This window comes from Xyrauchen texanus, chromosome 13 (assembly GCF_025860055.1).
Source record: "Xyrauchen texanus isolate HMW12.3.18 chromosome 13, RBS_HiC_50CHRs, whole genome shotgun sequence".
NCBI lineage: Eukaryota > Metazoa > Chordata > Actinopteri > Cypriniformes > Catostomidae > Xyrauchen > Xyrauchen texanus.
This window is the reverse complement of record NC_068288.1, coordinates 4,613,448-4,635,079: the sequence shown is the minus strand read 5'-3', so window position 1 is coordinate 4,635,079 and position 21,632 is coordinate 4,613,448. Positions and strand designations below refer to the sequence as shown.

The following is a 21,632-nucleotide window of genomic DNA, read 5'->3' as shown; positions in this document are numbered from 1 at the left end:
GAAAAGTACGTTTCAAAAAGTTATTTAAATTAATAATCAAGTTGCATACTATCTCAAGTATTGAATGTGCAAAGAAAGCATTTAAGTGTATTTTACTTGATGGTTACTCCATGTCATTTTTTAAGACATAGTATTTAAGAGAGATACTATGTGTTCCAAACGTTAATGAAACCAACATGGACTCAGATTACATTGCTTTGAAATTTAAACTAGATTTATTTGCATCACCTCAAACTTATTTGTCAGTGACTTAATAATTGACAAATAGGGCTGCACATAACGATTATTGTTTTATCAATTAATCTAACGATTATTTTTTTCGATTAGTCGATTAATCTAACGACTAATTTGCAGATTTTTCTAAATATTTTTTTTATGATTATTTCTTGATTAATATAACTATTAATTAACCCAAAATTAGGGCTGGGACGTCGACGCAAAATATGCGCGTCGATTCGTCGGACCCAAAACAAAGATGCCGGCGAGTAGTAGCAACACGAGTGGCTCCTCAGACTATCAGAAGTGCAAGGCGGCATGCACTCGTTCCTCTAAAGTATGGGAATTCTTTAATTTAAAAGGAAACAATTCCGTGATATGTCGTCTTTGCAAAATGGAGATGGCCTTCCATTCTAGCACCACGGCAATGCACCAGCATCTGAAGAGGCGCCACCCGGGAGCAGCTGCAGATGACAGAGAACCGTAAGTTTTTTTTCAACTCCCCACTTTGCACTCGATGTTGGAGTAGGCTATAATACGTTGTCGACACCTAAAGTTTTCAGCTATAGCTATTAATAATGCGCTTATAGCTATGAATGTCGTGAAAAATACATAGAGGACACTGAAAACGTGCTGACAGACAGGACCAAGCAGGTAACATTTAATAAAGTCTCAACTATCAAATTTGGTCATTCAAAGAAAATTAAACCATAAATAGGCCTACTATTTTGTGGCTCTTTAATGTGTCGTGACAGATTGCCTCAGTTAAAGCTGCTCGTGAACCGATCATCTTTTCCTTGGTTAATTTATAGCATCAAATAGGCTAAACATGAGTGTAGCCTACATCAGAAGGACTGTTGTTTTAACCGCGGAAAGATGTCAGTACAGTAGCCTACTATCCATTATTCAAATTCAAATCCACCGACGTTAATCTTCTCTCTCCTGACTACTTTGTCAGACAAAAATGCCGTATTATGATTGATTGATTTTTTAACATTTTATACACCCCCACCCCCGATGAAACCGGTATTACCGGTGTTGTCACAAGTCGATTAATTGAATCGAAATCGAATCGGACTTAAAAAATGAATCGTTAGATTAATCCATGCATCGAAAAAATAAATCGCTAGATTAATCGTTTAAAAAATAATCGTTTATCCCAGCCCTACCCAAAATAAATTATAAAAAATGTGTCTCATATTTCAATATTTTAATAAATTATCTTCTCTTAAACACAAACAAATGAACAAGAAACAAAGTGTGCACTGCAGGGTATTATTCTGCAACAAAAATAGCCCTGTTTTAACGTAATCTCCATTTTACAGTCCAACATTCATTTTATTTTGGAGAGATTTTATGTTGGACTGCTAAACTCGAGGTTGCACAATGTTTTGATATTCCTCCTGAAAGTGACTTGAATTTTACATTTGTTTAATTTATTTTGTTGTTGGATTGCTAAATGTAGATTACTTTTTAAGAAAGAATGTGTTCAATTTGAGTAAACTGAATGTGCAATCTACATTTAGCAATCCAACAAAATAAATTTAACAAAATGTTTAATTCAAGTTCAAATTCAAATGAGACACAAGTGCTTTTTCCTCCAGCTCATGAGACATGCAGGGAAAGACTAGGCTGAATCTAACTTATAACCAACTGCTTTTTATTCAGTAAAGGGGCCTCGAACACTACACAACTCCATCACTGGCGAGTGAAATGTTAAAATTTACTTGCCAGTGGCTAATAACAGACGTTTTTTTGGTCGCATAGCGAAAAATGTACTCGCGGTGCAGAAATTACTTTTAACATGGGGGCGAGGAGGAAACATTTAGAAAATATATTTTAAGTGACTACTACTAACAGAAACACATGTTGTAATACTATATCATGTTTGGGTGGGGACAAAAAGTAAACAGTACTTACGGTGCTGCCATCTTGACAAGTGTTCTGGGATGCTTTCGCTTCAAGTGTTCGTTCATGGCGGTTGTACGGCTGTGATAAGCCATTTCCATTTTGCATATCTTACACAGCACCACATCGTTGGGTCTCTGGCTAAAATACTCCCACGCTTTAGATCATCATGGGCAAGTTTTTTTTTTTAGCTGCAGATTGTTCTTCGTGGAATCCATGCTTAAACCTTGTGATGCCATTTTCATTATTCCATTGCGACGCACTGACGTATGTTATGCAAATCGGCGTATTTTTGTAATCGATGACGTCGATTGTGTCGATGAAGCATCCCAGCTCTATTGACAAATAATAGATTTTAACTGTCATGAAAATAAACAATAGCTTAATTTTGTTTATGCGAAATGCTAGTTTTTGTGACCTGGACATGAAATTCACCAGTAGAGAACTGTGCTATATTGTCATACGTACAAAAATTGTTGTGTTCTTATACTGTGTAGTAGAAGTTTTTGAAACTGTGCTGAGACTGTACACACAGATGTGTTGCTGTACTAGTGCCTGTCTTATGTTTTTTTTTTTTTTTCTAACATACAGTACAATGGGGGTGAATGCGCAGCGTCCTCGCTGCTTCTTTGACATCGGCATCAGTAATGTGCCTGGTACATATATACACGTTATTTAAAATATCTGGAGATGTGGTATGTATTTCCTTGTTTGACATGTTCTTCCTGCTCGTTTTCTTTTGTGCAGCGGGTCGGGTGGTCATCAAACTCTTCTCTGATGTGTGTCCCAAGACTTGTGAAAACTTCCGCTGCTTATGCACAGGTAAAGTTTTAGAAAAGGAAATTGACTTATTTTTCTGATATGGGATATATGAAGTGGAATTAATTGGGGCTTAAAAATTACAAGACTATTATTTTCAGGCTTTTATTGATATTTGATATCTCAATATATTATCGAATCCCATGAATGACCCATGTATTTGCGCTGAAATGGCTTAGTTTCCTTTTTCTTCAATCGGGCTCTATAAATTATTATCTAACAGCTTTTGTTGCAAAAATTATTATTATTATTTTTTTGATGTTTAATAAAGTAAAATACAGAAAAAAATCTAGTTTAAATAATCATGAACACAATTAAAAATTAAATAAAACATTTATGAATTAATTTCAATGGACTGTTTGAACTTGCATTGGGATATTTTGAATATCAAGGTATAATCATGATGATTTTGCTGGCGATATCAAATTAAGCAATATCATCAATATCTTAATGATTTAAGTGCAGTTTTTACTTGGCCACTACGATTCCTAAAATGCCTGTAATTAAACTGTTTTTATGACGCTTCAGTGCTTCACTATTAATTAAAATAACATCAGAATCACAATATGGTCTTAAGTCATTGTTAAACCGCAAAAGCCTGTGGTATACATTTTTGATGATAAACTAATATTCAGTATTTTAAATTATAAAACGTTTTCTCTAAACAATGCAAATGTACATTTCTGTCCTAATTGGTAATTTGTACTCATGAAAGAAACCCAGCAGACAACCCTGTGGTTGAGAAACCCTGCTTTATATCACTCCTCTGTCTAAAAGATCTTATACGCAAGAAAAGGGGTATTGCGATACTTGTCTGACATCGTCTTGCTTTTAACATTTTCATAAATCAAAATCAAATCACTTTGTCACACGACCATATACACAAGTGCAGCAGTGGGTGAAAGTCTTGTGTGCACCTCCTCTCTTTAGGCCGTTTCATCATTGTCAGTGATCAAACCTACCACCGTCGTATCGCCAGCAGTCTTAATGATGGCATTGGACCTATGTGTTGCCACACAGTCATGTTTGTATAGGGAATACAGGAGTGGGCTGAGAATATAGCCCTGTGAGGCTCCAGTGTTGAGGGTCCGTGATGAGATGTTGCTGCCCATTCTAACCACCTGAAGTCTGCCTGACAGGAAGTTCAGTATCCAGCTGCACAGAGAGCTGTTTAAGCCCAGAGCCCGGAGTTTCACATCAAGCTTCGAGGGCACTATGGTGTTGAATGCTGCGCTGTAGCCTACAAACAGAATTCTCACATAGTGTTCCTTTTTTCCAGGTGGGAAAGAGCAGTGTGTATTGTAGATGCAATGGCATCATCAGTGGTGCAGTTGTTGCGGTAGGCAAACTGCAATGGGTCCAGTGAGGTGGGCAGCACATAGCAGATGTGATCTCTGATTAGCCTCTCAAAGCATTTGCTGATGATTGGGGTCAGAGCAACAGGACACCAGTCATTTAAACAAGTGATTTTTGATTGCTTTTGTACAGGCACAATGGTGGACGTTTTGAAGCATGTGGGGACAACAGACAGACGTAAAAACACCAGCCAGTTGGTTTGCGCATGCTCTGACACAGCTCGGAATGCCGTCTGGACCTGTGGCTTTATGGATGTTCAATTGTCAGAAGGATTGTGTTACATCCGCAACCGAGACGGAGAGTGAACCATCCTCTGTAGCGTCGGCCACGAGTGTTCTCTCCGCGAGGGAGGTGTTATTTTACTCTAAATGAGCATAAAATGTATTAAGCTCATCCGGGAGAGAGGCAGCGGTGTTCACGGCAGAGTTTTTATTCCCTTTGTAGTCTGTGATGATGTTAATTCCCTGCCACATACTTCTAGATTCGGTTCTGTTGAACTGTCCTTCAATTTTGTGCCTGGCGTTTGGCTGCTCTGATAGTGTTACGGAGGGCATAACTGGCTTGTTTATGCTCCTCCTCGTTCCCAGAATTAAAAGCGGAGGTCCGCGCATTAAGTGCTGTGCGAACATCGCCGTTAACCCATGGTTTCTGGTTGGGGTAGACAATTTGACCAAAAGACTTTGCGATGGTGAGATTTGGGGTAAGTACTGCTTGTTCAATGTTGTATTAAATAGCGGCACACTCAAGTGGAAGAGACCAATAGGCCAAGTTTCTGAGATTAAAAGCATAGTAATAAAACAACATTTTGGGGAGGCCTAAACCTTTTTTCTCAGTTGGTCTATGTAACTTATTGAAATGTAACCAACATGAACAGCCAGCTCACTGAACATTTGTTTGATTGTCCGAGGAATCTAAACGGCTTGAATATTTATTTATTTTTATTTGTTTATTTGTGCTGGTTCTGCTAGCGGCTGGAGTTTTTTTTTGTGGAGTAACACACTTTTGATACAGTTTTGTAAATTTATCTACATGTTATTTGTGTTTATTCTGCCTATTGGATGGAGTTTGTTTTATAGATTATTTTCTTTTATGTAATTCTGTCTCACAAAATTTGCACAGAAGCACCGGATTTGAGCAATCTGATGGTAAAGTTGTCGTGGGGAGTTCTTAAATGTAAGAAATATGATATAATGTTTCTTCAAAAAACACATCTTGTGGACATGTTTTCTTTAGTGCTGGCTCAAGTAAGAGAAGGGCAGTCATTACACTAAGTAAACACCTACAATTCAAAAGTCTCAAACAGATTAAAGATAAAGTAGAACGAGTCATTATTGTTTTAACAGAAATTCAGGGGCAAATGTTGATTTTTGCTAATATTTACGCACCCAACAGTGATGATCAGGACTTTTTTATAGATCTTGAAGGTATGTTGCAAACCTCTGGCACTCATGAGATAATATTGGGAGGAGACTTTATTGATTAACTCAATCCTTGATCACAGTGAAGCAAAATTGTGCAAGCCCCCTAGAGCAACATTAAGACTTTTTACACATTTGTTACACATCCTGTGAAGTGTCACAGATATTTGGAGACTTTTGAACCCATCTGGTAGGGAATATACACTTTTTCATTAGTTCATTAGATTTATTCTATATTCTATATAGATAAAATCCTGATTTCCAACTTATGTTTAAGGCTGAAATCAATGTCTATATGGAGACCAACTGGTCCTCGGTATACTCTGTGGGCGTTGCTTGGGAAGGCGGTGCTTAGGGGTCAGATCATACAGTATTCCTCATACATCAAAAAATATAAAGCACAAGATCTTGTGCAGTTGGAAGAGAATATTAAAAGTACAGAGAAAGAAAGACAGTCATATTTTGAGTCAGGGGATAAAGCAGTGAAGCTTTTTGCTAGATATATACCATTCCCTCAGTGAAATCTGCTGGTGGTGAAATATTTACCTCGGCCATTGATATTAATAATGCTTTTAAAGAATTCTATCTTGATCTTTATAGTTCCATGTCTTCGTCTACTGATGAAGATATTAGAAACTTTGTGGAACCATTAGAACTCCCTAAACTAATGACAGAGCAAAATAATTGCCTTGATTCTGAGATAACCTTAGAGGAGCTTGACGAGGTAATTAAGACCCTACCTACAGGCAAGGCTCCGGGGCCAGATGGCTTTGCCGCAAAATTTTTTAGATCTTATGCTACAGAACTGGTTCCAGTTTTTTCAGAAGTTTATTCAGAATTATTAAAGATTGGAAAGCTTCTGCCAACTGTGACATGGATCAGTCTGATTCTTAAAAAGGACAAAGATCCAAGCGAATGTAAGAGTTACCGTCCAATTTCCCTGATCCAGCTAGTGTGGTGTATTTTTATGAAGTGAAGTATACATTAATCAAGTATAATCAGTGTCATTTTATTCTACAATTATTTTGTGTGTGTGGGGGTGGGTGTGGTGGTGTTATTAGAGGCCTGTGCAGGAACCGGAATAGCCTCACATATGTGCTCATGACTGCTGAGAAAATATATGGTGAGGCTCTTCCACATGTGTCTCCTGTCTACTTCCTAAAATAATCATACCAGAGTCAAGGAATTGGATAATGGTGACATGTTTGGAATAGCCCCACCTTGTTAGACGACATGTATTTAAGTGAACAAAAACCCAGAGATGCTTCAGTTGTTCTGCAGGCAACTCTGCTTTATGGTCTGATAATAAAGTCTATTCTTCTGAAATCAAAAACTCCTTAAGACTTTGAGTGATTTTTCACAAATTGGGCAGAAACCACAACACTAGACGTTAACATTTGTAGAAAAAAAATGTGGCTAAACAATTAAGTAAAGTTATATCATCTCTTATACATGCAGCCGCAGATCCTCTAACATTAGGCGTTTCATCAATATTATGTGGTCAGTGGTGAATGATCAGTCTCCGGTCACTGCCATCACACTTGACGTCGTGTTTTGCGTGTGCTAGTTTCACACCCTGGCCACTATTTAATATATTTGGCGACTTCCCAGATCCATGGTTTTGCCATTTCCCAATATTGTCGATCATCATCTGTTCGCAATTGTGATCTTTAATATCCGATTACATTGTCACGTCGCCCAGCCCTAGTTTGAATGCTTAGTGGTGTGTGTTCTGTATATTCCTTAATAAATTAAACTAAGTGCTCTTTATACAGGTGAGAAAGGAATTGGCATAACCACTCAGAAACCGTTGTACTACAAAGGATGTCTGTTCCACAGGATAGTGAAGGATTTCATGATACAAGGAGGAGACTTCAGTGAAGGTACTGCTGTCTGTTGCTTCATATCAATGCGTAATTGTATTTGCTGTTTGAAATCATAATAAATTATTTATTTGTCATAACAGGAAATGGCAGAGGTGGTGAATCCATATATGGCGGTTTCTTTGATGGTGGGTGTTTACTTCACCAGCCTACATAAATTTATATAGTTAATGGACAGCCTGGATAAATTAAGAATTTAAAAATTTTGCTGGATGAAAATCACTTCCAGTGATCACAAACGACTAGAAAGCTCATTGAAATTAATTGGTTAAAGTATGACGGCTTTTTTTTTCTTCAACATTTCAATATTCAAATTTCCATCTCTTCTAGATGAAAGCTTCTCAATGAAACACAACAAGGACTTCCTGCTGTCAATGGCAAACCGAGGGAAAGACACCAATGGCTCACAATTCTTTATGTGAGTCTGGCACACTGACCTCTAAATGGTGCATCGTTACTGTCGCATTGGATAATGGAGAGGATAATCAGTAAAAATGTTCTTGATGTTTAATGAGTGTAAATGTCCTCGGTGCATTGGTTTAGTTGTGAACAGCATATGACAATGTCACAAATGGATTTATGGTGTGCATTAATCACTGTTTTTGTGTTCATTAGATTTATATTTACATTCTACCTCACTGTTTTGTGTCCCTGACCATAGAACTACAAAACCATCTCCTCACTTGGATGGGTAATGCCTTTTCGTTTAAGTATCAAAGCTTTCAGAATGTACGCGTAGAGGTCTATATGATAACTAAGGTGGTGGGAAAATTCAATAAACTATCAATCTGCCGATACTTTTTAAAATTGATTTATAGAATGTAAAAAAAAAAAAACTTTCTTAATTATTCCTTATTACGATGAGCACAGACATGGAGGCTACAAGAGTCCAAAATGATTAAAATCCAAGAAGCTGTGTATTTTGCAACCCAAAAAATTTACCAGAAAAAAAAAGAAAGATTTGGAGCATAATGCAGGGCTATTAACTCTTTCCCCGCCAGCGTTTTTTAAAAAAAGTTGCCAGCCACCGCCAGGGTTTTTGACGATTTTCGCTAAATTTTAATGGCCCGCAGAATATTTTCTTCCGTGAATATATGAAGATGCTATATATCAAAATAAAGATCTGGGCCTCTGCTTTTAGGCAAAAAAAAAGATTTTATTTTATCTTCATATGTTCTTTTTTTATTGCGACTTGAACAGAGGTAGGTTTTGTCAAAAAACAACATTTCAGACAAAAAGCTGAGAAAAAGGCATGTTTATGTCTGATATTTTGAGCTTCTCATACTCCACTTCTTCATGTTTGAGACGATCGCAGTCTGTTTCTTTGATCAAAGAGTTGCGTACTCTTTCAAAACATGCGCAGGGGTCTTCCTTACCGTATAACACCTAAAACACGGAAACCCGGAAAATTCCGTGTTTGGCGGGGAAGCGTTTTTTCATAAAACACGGAAAATTCCGTGTTTGGCGGGGAAAGAGTTAACAAACACGAAATGCACTTATTTATTTACAAACTCTTATTTTGGAATGAAAGAGACTTGGCTCCATTTACAGTGCTCTATTTTTAAGTATTTACTACCAAATTAAGCTTTTTATAGCCTATAATGTATATTCACCATATTAAAGATGTTGAATATACTGTATATATAAATGTATTGCAGCAGGTGATATTTTTTATTATTATTCACAAGATAGATATGAAGTTTGATACCTGATGTACAGTATGTGCTGAGAGGCATGTTTCCATGTAGTCATAGACATTCTTTTAATGTCCTTGATTTAATGCAAATTTGGCCATTTTGATTTGATTGGAAATTGAAGCGAGTATAAAATTGTGGATGAATACTGTAAGTCAGTCCTCCAGCGCCGGCCACAGAGAAACATGGAGGAATAAAAAACTGTCAGCATAGATTGTTGCTGATAAAAAGCAACTATCAGCACAGATTAATATGTAGGCCTAAAAACTGACTACCTCTAATATGAAATATAACATGATTATAGAAGAATATAGTGTTATTTTTTAATAAGCTAATAGTTTGCAGCACTTGTTGGTGCTACATGTACATTAGTACTGTCTATGCACTATGTATGTGCTCTGAGCACAGTGTTTAAAATTGTTAAATGTCCCCCCCCCCCCAGAATTAATGTGGTGTTTGGTCAGGTGATCTCCGGCCAGGAGGTGATCCAGATGATCGAGAGTCAGAAGACGGACCCCAACAGCCAACCCTGCGTCGAGGTCAAAGTGCTCAACTGTGGGGAACTAATTCCAAAATCTAAAGGTGACATTTCAAACTTTCCTCATGTTTGTTTTGTTTACTGTATGGAAGAACTGTAGCATTTTTTTTTCAACATTCTTCAAATATACGGTTTAAAAAAAATATATCAAAATGATCACTAGGCCTACTAGTTGCCCCTGCATTTTAGTTATATAATTTTTTTAATGTACATACACCGTGAGTTATATCAGATTCCACACACTCACTTTACACTGAATTTCTAATGCTCCCATCTAGAAGAAGGTATAGGGTCCCCAAATCTCTTAAATATTTTATATCAATGGCAGTTAGAGCACTGAATGAAAGGATGTAAGGGTAGCTTTTATGTGATCATGATTATTTTTATTAGGCGCTTGTTTAATGTTGTTGTTTGATTATGATTGCTGTCTGTATCCTACTTGTGTATGTGTACTAATTTTTCTTTCTTGTGAGAAGCCAAAGGAAAATTTCCACATTTGTGGATATTAAATCTCTCTCTCTCTCTCTCTCTCTCTCTCTCTGTGTGTGTGTGTGTGTGTGTATATATATATATATATATATATATATATATATATATATATATATATATATATATATATATAAATAATTAACCCCTAACATATATAAACAGAATAAGTGAAACTGCATTAGAAAAAGCTTCTGTCATCATTGCTTACCCTCTTGTCCTTCAAAATTTGTATTACTTTTTTTTTTGTCAGTGGAACACAAGGATGAGGGATGAGAGAATTATGGTTAAGCTCCAAAAGCACATAGAAACACCACAAAAGTAATTAATATCGCTTGTGCACTATAATTCAACTCTTCTGAAGTCGTACGATGGCTTATGTCAGGCACAAACTAAAATGTAATTCTTAATAAGTCTTAATTCACTGAATATCTTCCTCTTCTCTCATTCAGATCAGTGAGCGCACCTGACACCATATAAGGAAAAATATTTCACAACCTTAAAGGGGTCATGACATGCTGTTTTTTTTTTTAATTATTTTAATGTTCCTTGAGGTTGACACAAAAACAGCTATTTGTTTGTAAAACCAAATCATTTTCCAGCCTCATTCTGCACCTCTGTCAAAAACGCTCAGTTTTGGTGCTGCTTCTCCTTGAACACTTGACAGTTAATGCCCACTGTTATGATTCACTCTCTCACTGTTCACCTCTACTGGGCAGAGCTATGGAAGTTATAAGGTAAGTAGCCGGTTATGTTTTGTCGAGGCGGTCAGATGCAAATGTGTACTACAATGTGGAGAAAGTAGAAAACAAGTCTTTTTGGCTGCTTTGTTTCAACATATGCTGTTTTTGCAGTGAGGAGGAAGTTTTGAGTTCTGACATAAGTTATGTTTTTATAGTACAATGACCTCTTATATGTTGAAAGATCAAGGAATGTTTGATGCCTCATGTCATGACTCCTTTAAAGGAAAATAAATGTCCCTATTTTATTATATGACTATGTTAAATAGGAATAAAAAAATTTATTCTAAAAGCATATGTATTACACTCACAGCTTGCACTGTAAGTGACTTAATCTAAACAGACAATTCTATCGTTAATCGCAAATATTTGTATGACAATTCATTGTCAGTTAAAATATAATAATCATGACAGCCTGATGGGTGATACGTGGCCTATGGGCCACAATGAGACAGTAACATAAAACAAATAATAAAAGTGTGTTTTATTGCATTGTTAAAATGTATGTTGTCCAGTAAAGAAAGAGAAGAAACGTCAGTCTTCCATTGAGAGGAAGTCTTCCTCAGACAGCTCCACAGACCCAGAGGAGAAACAGAAGGACGAGAAGAAACACAAGAAAAAGGAACAGAAACTCAAAGAAAAGGGGTACTTGACAAATACATCCTCAATTTACACACAAAGAGCATAATTTAAATACTGCATGTTATTTTATATCTTCAGATTAAATGCTTCAAAGTTTCTTGAAAACATTACTTCATGCACAACCTTTCAAAAGTGTCTTTTAGTGTACTCAGTCTTTATTATTGCTGTTTTCCGCATTTTAGAATGACGATAAAGTCATAGAAACTATACAATAAAACAAATGAAAGTATGGGGTTTATGTAGTGAGTGTAACCCAATAAAAAAATAAATCTATGAAAATGTATATACGAGTTTCTTCAAGTAGCCACCCAGTTTGTCTAGATATGCACCACAATTTGGGCGTTCTGTCAACTAACTTAATCTTGGGATGCTTTTTTAACTGTATTCAAAGAATTCAAATGTATGCTTCACACATGACTGCTTTTCCTTCACTGTCTGCTCCAACTCATTTAATTTTTAAATAAATATTTTTGTTTGGTATAGAAATTCACATGTATGCACAATTTATATTTGTATACAAATCAGATTTTAAACATTTCAGTGCCAGCCAAAAGCCTTTTAAGGTAATTGGAAACATAAATTCAGTTTTGTGTCCAAACCTTTTGAGATAGATATAAACATTTAAATACCAGGAACATTTGTAATATACCACAGTCGTGTCTTTCTGTGTAGGTCTGAAGAGGCTGATGCCCAACCAATGTCATCCATCCGCCCTGAGGAAGTCCCGCCTGTTCCAGAAAACTGCTTCCTAATGAGACAAAGCCCCCAGAATGCCAAAGAAGAGCGAGGCATAGACCAGCGCAAGGAGGACTCTGGGAGAGAGAGGCAGAGAGAGAAAGAGAGAGACAGGGAGAGAGAAAGAGAGCGGTAGGAGATTATGTAAAAAATAATTGTCCAGGATAATTTATTGGCAATGACTGATGAAATGTCTTCAGATGTGTCATCTTCTAAACACTTTGTAACATTCCAGACCTATGGCGAACTCCAGGCCAAATCGCAAAAGACTGGTGATGACCAGGTCAGGGCAAATAATTAAAGGAAGAGGTCCCAGGGTGAGAAAATTAGTGTTTGTTTTGAAGTGAGAGTGATGTGAATATATGGACTGATAAGCCACACTTAAAATGTATCAATGTATAAGATGTCTGTTATTGGTAAAAAGATTCTGTTCAAAGGAAGATGAAGTATTTGGACACTTTTTTTAGTTGTCAAACATTAGTGGAACAGGTTCATAGTTAATGTGATGAACAACTGCTGAGACAAGCTCTTGCATCATTTGTTTTTTTTAAATATCTTATATATCTTGACATTTGCATTAAGGTATTTCAATGTTTTTTTTTTTTTTTTTTTAAACAAATAATCTTGTGTTTTTATTTGTGTCTTTCTTTGGCTATTGATCTCTTCTGCAGCGCTATCGGACACCATCTCGATCACGTTCACGGTCATGGGACCGGTCTCGACGCAGTGAGACACCTCCACACTGGCGGCAGGAAATGCAAAGGACACAGAAAGCCAAAGCCAAAGCCAACACCTCTTCCACCCAAGAACGATGGATCAAATGTTATGTTAACTTTACATGAATATTGGATGCAATATTAGCATTCATTTTAAAACTGATGTATAATATGTAATGAAGGGTAAAATGAAAATCCTGTCATTTACTCTCCATTATGCTCTGTTATGATGCTGTTATTTCTTGTGGAACACAAAAGGAAAATCAATTAACTCTTTTCCATACAATGAAATTTCATTGTATCCACAGCTTTCGAGCTCCAAAAAGGATGACAAAACACCATAAGCACCTTAAAAATAGTCCAAATGACTTCTAAAAATCAATACTTTTTGGAATCTAACCACGTTCACCACTAAGATTGCAGACCTTTGGCAAAGGTGAATATTATCGACTCGACTTGTTCCGGACTCAATGCAATTGAATGAAAAATAACTGCGTACATTTTTCCTTTCATGATGAATGGAAAAATAATAGCATATTATGGCAAGACTAATTTACTTTTATTCATTTACAGGATATGAATTAAAGAGATCAACAGGAAATTAGGAATTTAATTACTGCTAGAGAAAGTTTCATTTTTCATTAGTTAAAATGTTAATACTTGATATAAGTTATTGCTCACAAAATGCATGTTCTTGATATCAAAAATGGAATTTCAACTAGTAAACAAATTATCTGTAACTGCATTATTTAACAATGATCTGTCTTACTCCTATTCAAAATGCAATTACAGATATCTTAATTTTTATACTAGTTGAAATCTCCAATTTCACATGTCAGCGGTGCACTTTTTTTACTTGTAAAAATTATTTATATGTCAATAATTGTTACTAGTACAAATATCCATTCCTTTTATCAACAAAATGAAAGTACAACTAGTGAAAAATTATAAATATTTATCTATAAATGAATTTTAGCATGTTAGGTTCAATATTTCAGATATCTGGTAATGGATTGTAATTGGAAATTGGAGTGTAATTTAAGATATCTTAAGGCTTTCTTACTAACTACAAGCTTATTGCAGATATCAGAAATTGTCATTGCCACTAGTGAAAACCAAATTACAGATAAAAATAAGAATACCAAATTGTAATTGAATTATGATATAAGGAATGGACTTTTAAACTCTGCGGGTCCGTGGGGAAGCGTTATATGGCAAGGCATTTTAACACTTAAAACCCTGAAGTCCCTGGATGCACAAGTTTATCATATATGGTATCATTTGAAAGCTTAGAACTTTTCAGAGAACTCCATTACATTTGTGTTTAGTTACATAAAATAAAAAAAATAAGGCCCAAAATCATTTGTCACAAATTAGCACCACTTGGAGGTTAAGTTGTAGAAATGTTTAAATTAATATAAAAGTCTTTCACATAGCACTTAAATAGACAAGTCATATATCAAATGAAAGCTATCATTCTCAGGAATGTGAATGCATAGTTTAATTTGTTGTCCACAGTTTGAATTATTTTCAAATGCATCACAGTGATATATTATTTCAGTAAGGCATAAAATGCCAGTGTCTCTTTTCTTTGATAACAACTAATCTGTAATCCCCAAATTTCAAGCCTCTAACTTTATATTAAATCTTACCTTGGGTTGTTGACTTTAAAATTAGTTAAAGAAATCACTTGTTTACTTGTTGGTTAGCTTGCTAGGGTGAATAATCCAATGTTGTAAAAAAAATAATATTTAGAACAAAATATGAAGTCCGGTTGAAAAAATATGAGAAACAAATTATCAGCAAAATAGGTTCTCATCTATAGAAGATTAAATGTTACACATCATTGTGAAGATGGGATTCTCTGCTATTCAACAAAACCGTTGAAGAATTCTTGTTTGTGGGTGAGGACTAAAATGCGTTCAAGCACCACATACATTTCAGATCAGTATAATGTGAGGGAAGGTGATGGAGGACATATTCTTTTTTTTTAATAGTACTTGCTGCCATCCAGTGGAGTAAGACTTTTTGCTTGAAAGTTGAGGACATAGAACTGAAATGGCATGCTTTTAAACTTAAGACATACAATTTTTTTAAATGATAAATATATTTATCATTAGATTGTAAACATATACAATGTTATTTATTAATTATTGCAATCACTTCTTAGAATTTAGGGTATTATCTGTAAAATGAGTCCATTGTTATGAAATTAGTCCGTGAAAAGTGTAAGAGGTTAAGTAAAAAAAAATAAAAAATCAATAAATAGGATTAAATGACATAATTGTAAAATTCTGCTATGAACATGCAATTACAGATATCAAGAATTCTGGCATCAAGAATTTATTTCTGCGAGTAATCTTTTATTTATGACAAGAATTAACGTTTTTATTAGTGCAAATGTAATTACTGATTTGATAAATGAGCATTTTTACTTATTAGTAATTCCATTCCTTATATCAAGCATAAGCATTTACTAGTGAAAATTGATTTATGAAGCTATCATTCATATACTGTATACAGTGCATCCGGAAAGTATTCACAGCGCTTCACTTTTTCCACATTTTGTTGTTACAGCCTTATTCCAAAATGGATTCAATTCAATATTTTCCTCAAAGTTCTACAAACAATACCCCACAATGACAATGTGAAAAAGGTTTGTTTGAAATCTTTGCAAATTTATAAAAAAAAAAAAAAAAATCACATGTACATAAGTATTCACACCCTTTGCCATGACACTTAAAATTGAGCTCAGGTGCATCCTGTTTCCACTGATCATCCTTGAGTTGTTTCTACAACTTGATTGGAGTCCATCTGTGGTAAATTCAGTTGATTGTGGATATGATTTGGAAAGGCACACACCTGTCTATATAAGTTCCCACAGTTAACAGTGCATGTCAGAGGACAAACCAAGCCACGAAGTCCAAGGAATTGTCTGTAGACCTCCGAGACAGGATTGTATTGAGGCACAGATCTGGGGAAGGGTACAGGAAAATATCTGCAGCATTGAAGGTCCCAATGAGCACAGTGGCCTCCATCCATAAATGGAAGAAGTTTGGAACCACCAGGACTCTTCCTAGAGCTGGCCACCTGGCCAAACTGAGTGATTAGGGGAGAAGGGCCTTAGTCAGGGAGGTGACTAAGAACCCGATGGTCACTCTGACAGAGCTCCAGCATTTCTCTGTGGAGAGAGGAGAACCTTCCAGAAGAACCACCATCTCTGCGGCATTCCACCAATCAGGCCTGTATGGTAGAGTGGCCAGACGGAAGCCACTCCTCAGTAAAAGGCACATGAAAGCCCACTTGGAGTTTGCCAAAAGGCACCTGAAGGACTCTGTTTCATCAGACCAGAGAATTTTGTTTTTCATGGTGAAAGATTGAACTCTTTGGCCTGAATGGCAAGGAAGGAAATTGAAGGAAACCAGGCACCGCTCATCACCTGGCCAATAACATCCCTACAGTGAAGCATGGTGGTGGCAGCATCATGCTGTGGGGATGTTTTTCAGCGGCAGGAACTGGGAGACTAGTCAGGATCAAGGGAAAGATGAATGCAGCAGTGTACAGAGACATCCTTAATGAAAACCTGCTTCGGAGCGCTCTGGACCTCAGACTGTAGCGAAGGTTCCTCTTCCAACAGGACTACGACCCTAAGCCAAGATAAAAAAGGAGTGGCTACGGGACAACTCTGTGAATGTCCTTGAGTGGCCCAGCCAGAGCCAAGACTTGAACCTGATTGAACATCTCTGGAGAGATCTGAAAATGGCTGTGCACCTACGCTCCCCATCCAACTTGATGGAGCTTGAGAGGTCCTGCAAAGAAGAATGGGAGAAACTGCCCTAAAATAGGTGGGCCAAGCTTGTAGCATCATACAAAAAAAGACTTCAGGCTGTAATTGGTGCCAAAGGTGCTTCAAAAAAGTATTGAGCAAAGGCTGTGAATACTTATGTACATGTGATTTATTTTTTTATATAAATTTGCAGAGATTTCAAACGAACTTCTTTCACATTGTCATATGGGGTATTGTTTGTAGAATTTTGAGGAAAATATTGCATTTAATCTCTTTTGAAATAAGGCTGTAACATAACAAAATGTGGAAAAAGTGAAGTGCTGTGAATACTTTCCGGATGCACTGTATGTATTTAAATGTCTTAAGGGCTTGGAACAAGCATACAGGTTTAAAATGACATGGGGAGGGTGTGCAAATAATGATTTTGGTATTCAGCTTGAACTATTTTAGGAAATTCTATATGCTAGGAAATAAACTTTTTATCTTTGTATTCAATTATAAAAATCATGATTTTAGGTAATTTGATATGAATGCGCTCAAGCATATGAAGTATTACTATTCATTTGAAATTAAGTTCTTTATGTTATTTGTTTGTCTTTTCAGAGGAGATATGTCAGAAGAAAAGCCAGAAGCCACCAAGCCAGCTGTCAATGAGAACAAATCGGCAGGACAGGAAGAAGCAAAAAAAAAGACTCTGACAGAGACAAGAAAGAAAAACGCAATAAATCGCACAGTCCTTCGAGAGGAAGAGAGAGGAAGAGGGAGAGACATTGCTCGAAGAGCAGAGACAATGACGCTCGCAAAAAGACTGATGTGGATGGAGAAAAGAAGAAAGCTCGCAGCCGAAGCAAGAGTAAAGAAAAAAAGAGAGAGAAGGATGAAAAAAGCAGCAATGCAGATGACAAACTGGTATGCTCGAGCAGCAAGGACAAGAAAGACACCAAAGTACGAGACAAGAAAGAACAAGATGACAAGAGCAAGGAAAGGACCAAACAATATTCTGAAGGTAATGAAAAGGAGAATAAAAAGGAGATGGAAAAGAAAAAGAATGGAGAGCAGCGACGCGACAGATCGGAAAGCAGAGAAAAGGGCCGCCATGCCACACGGAGGTCCAGCTCGATGAGTCGCGGTCAGCGTGGCCAATCACGCAACAGTGGGCACGTCAGACATCATAGCAGCAGCCGAGACCAAAGATCGTCTCGCTGGTCCAGAAGCAGAGAGCGAGACCGGACTCGGGACCGTAGAAGAGATGCAGAAGACAGAAATAGGAAGAATACGGATGAGTCGAAGAGCAAAGAGACCAGAGGGAGAGACAGGGGCTCGAAAGAACGTTCCTCACAGAGAAATCGGAGCAAAGATAGGGATGATAGACAGAGCAGCAACAGGAAAAGGAAGAAGACCCACAGTGGAAGCAGCGATTCTGAGAGTGATGGGGATAAACTGAAGAAAAGAAAAAGGAATGAGAGCCCAAAATCAAAAGAGAGGGCGAAGGACAAATCGAAAAGCCCAAGAAAAGACTCAAAGAAAAAGGACTCTAGTTCCAGTGACAGTGATTGATATTCTGCATTTACTTAATTTTATTCATGTTTTGCTGTACAATAATCGATGCAAAGAGACTTTTGGTTTATTTTAGTCATCTTGTAAACTGGACATGCCCTGGTCATAAATTCCTGGATATTTCTCTTCTTGACTTGATACAGACGGCAAAATCCTCATTTGTTGCTTTTGTCTTTTCATTTGTGTTCTCTAATTTTCATCGCTCATATCCAGTCATAACTAACATTAGTGAGGACAAAATTTCCTTATTAAAAATATTTTCTTTTTCTCTTAAGTTTTTGTCTTGATCTGTTTTTTAAAAGGGGTTTGTTTGGGACATGATTGGAATTTTATAAGGGCTTTATGTTTGTAAAGAGATCACATTTGACATTGTAGACTCTGTTGAATTTGAGAAATAAAATCGATACTGAACCTGAAAACATGGCTTCATATGTCCTATTGATAGAGATGTCTGTTTCTTAAGTAAAATTAGCCTTAATATATTTAACATGGTTCCAGCAGGTCTGGAAAAAAATTAAGTCTTAAAAGGAATAGTTCAACCGAAAATGAAATTCTCTCATCATTTACTCACCCTCATGCCATCCCATATGTGTATGACTTCCTTCAATCTGCTGAACTCAAATTATGATTTTTAGAAGAATTTCTCAGATATTTTGGGCCATACAATGCAAGTGAATGGGTGACAAATATCACATAAATCAGAATAAAAGTAATCCATAAAACTCAAGTGGTTAAATCAATGTCTTAAGAAGTTATACATTATTTTAACTGTGGGTGAGAAACAAACATGAGTCCATTTTTAATGTAAATTCTCCAATTTAACATTTACTTTCACGTTCTTGTGTGTTTGGTGATTCATATTCTTCATGCATGTTGTCTCCTACTTGGCAAGGAGATGACTTGATCTGTTTCTCACCCACAACTATAATATCACTTCTGAAGTCATGGAATAAAAAAACTGGAGTTATATGGATTACTTTTATAATGCCGTTATGTGCTTTTTGGATTGTTAAAATGTTGACACCCATTCACTTTTGTGCCGTTCATTGTAAAGAGCTGAAATGTTCTTTTAAGAATCTTTGTGTTCTGCAGAAGAAAGCAAGTCATACACATCTGGGATAGCATGAGGGTGAGTAAATGATGAGAGATTTGTCATTTTTGGGTGATTTATCCCTTTGAATGCCCCTTTCGACTTTAAGTCTTAAATTCATAACGGCATGGTATTAAATGTCACACGAGGGATTGGTTTCTCCTACTGGGCACAAATAGCTTCCATGCCAAATTTGTGGTTGCTAGGATGCACTATAGGTGGCGCCACCACCAGTTAAAAAATTCACCTATTTTGCGCATATCTTTAACTTGCATGTTTGTTTTATTAAAGCTCCGCCATTACAGTTGCCGCCATCTTGGATTATGACATTTATTGTTTTTTTTTCTACTATTCCTTCAAACTTTGCCCAATTTGCTTAAACAAGGGCTCAAAAAGATCTCCAGACTGATCTGCACAGAATGAATAATACAGAATTTAGATTTTGTTTATAATTTAACAAGGTCAACATAAAACAGAAAGTGAGGCTATCTCGGCAACAGTTTGTCGTATTGAAACGTAACATAGTATGCTTCATCAGGACCATGATCTGAGGGTGCTTATGAGGGTGAGATGCTTAAAATCGAACAAAATAAACATTTTGCTTGTGGGTGAATTTCTTGAATGAGTCTGGGTGGATAGTGAATCAAAATCATTTAGCAAGTGTCAAGCATAGATTGGAATTCCCCCTTTAAAAAGCATCAACAGGGTCTAATGAAGTTTGTAAAGATAATGAATGGAGTGTGCAAAGCTGTAGTCTAGGCAGAGGGTGGCTACTTTAAAGATGGTTTTGATTAAAAGATACTTGTAAAATTATCATTTAAATTCTTTGATTTGTGTTATTTCAATTTTGATAACATCTACAACAGGCTTAAGGCACACCTTAAGGAGAATTTGCTTGTTTCTGGACACAGCGTGTATCAAGATTGAAAATATATCTATGTATTTTTATTGAATGTTGATGGAGCAACATGCTTTGTGTTGAAAGAAATAACAACGGAAGGTTGTTTTGATTCAAATTCATTTTATTAAAAAAAAGTGACTATAGGGTGCCTTTTTCCCACATTTGGTCCCCATGGGAGTTATTGTAATATCATGTAAATATAGGGACAGTAGTTACTTGAGGTTCACTTATGATATTAGTAAAGTTTTTTTGCACAAAAACAGTTATATATTTGTGAAGAATTATAATGTTTTACACATATTCTTACCGTCGGTCAGAAACACTTTGCCAGTAAACGCCCACTGTTCTGATTGGTTCTCTGCTCTTGACTGACCTGCCATCTCACTGCTCACCACTACTGGGCGGGGTTATGGAAGTGATAAGGTAAAGTAGGTGTTGATTAGGGGGGTAACGATCCAATAACCAATCAATGTTATCGATATAATGCGTAAATATCGATTTTTTTTATTTTTAACCCGCAGGGGGGCGTGGGCGGGCCGTGGGGGCGTGTTTATAATTTTATTACCTTTGTTTTATAACAAATATTCAATCAACTATCATAAACTATGCATCATTTGATAGCTAAAACACTCAAAAATCACGTTCTGAACTTGTTTTTGCAATCAATACACCAGAGAGGAAAGGGTTAAATTAAATGCTGACAGACCGACCCTGTAAATATGAACAAAATGAACGGCAATACTCATCTTTCATCTCCTATGGTTCAGATCAGTTCGGACGAATCCAAGAAACACCAGCATACATTTCAATGTAAGGGTCTACTCTTCAAAATGCATCCCACTTTTTAATCCAAAACAACAAAAAAATAGGGAAAAAACGAAATATCCTCCTCAGTTTTCATGAGCGCTTCCAGTTAGAGTAATCCATCATGTTCACTTTCAATGAAATATCGATTCTAATTTGTATTCCAATGTTCAAAAACCATCTCTCCCCCGTAGTTTGGACTGTTTCCGATAAAATGAGCCATTCCCTGTTTCTCTCCTTCAATCACAGGCTCTGTAATGACCAAAATATTAAGGGAGCGCAACAACAGGCTGCGGGACCTGTCACTCTCGCACCTCGGTTTTTGATTGGATAAAAGCCACC

The 21,632-nt window shown here is 36.5% G+C and overlaps 1 pseudogene; it reads left to right on the top strand.

Moving 5' to 3' along the window:
* Window positions 1–476: 476 nt before the first annotated feature.
* Window positions 477–18,861, top strand: LOC127654303 (peptidyl-prolyl cis-trans isomerase G-like; annotated as a pseudogene).
* Window positions 18,862–21,632: the final 2,771 nt, after the last annotated feature.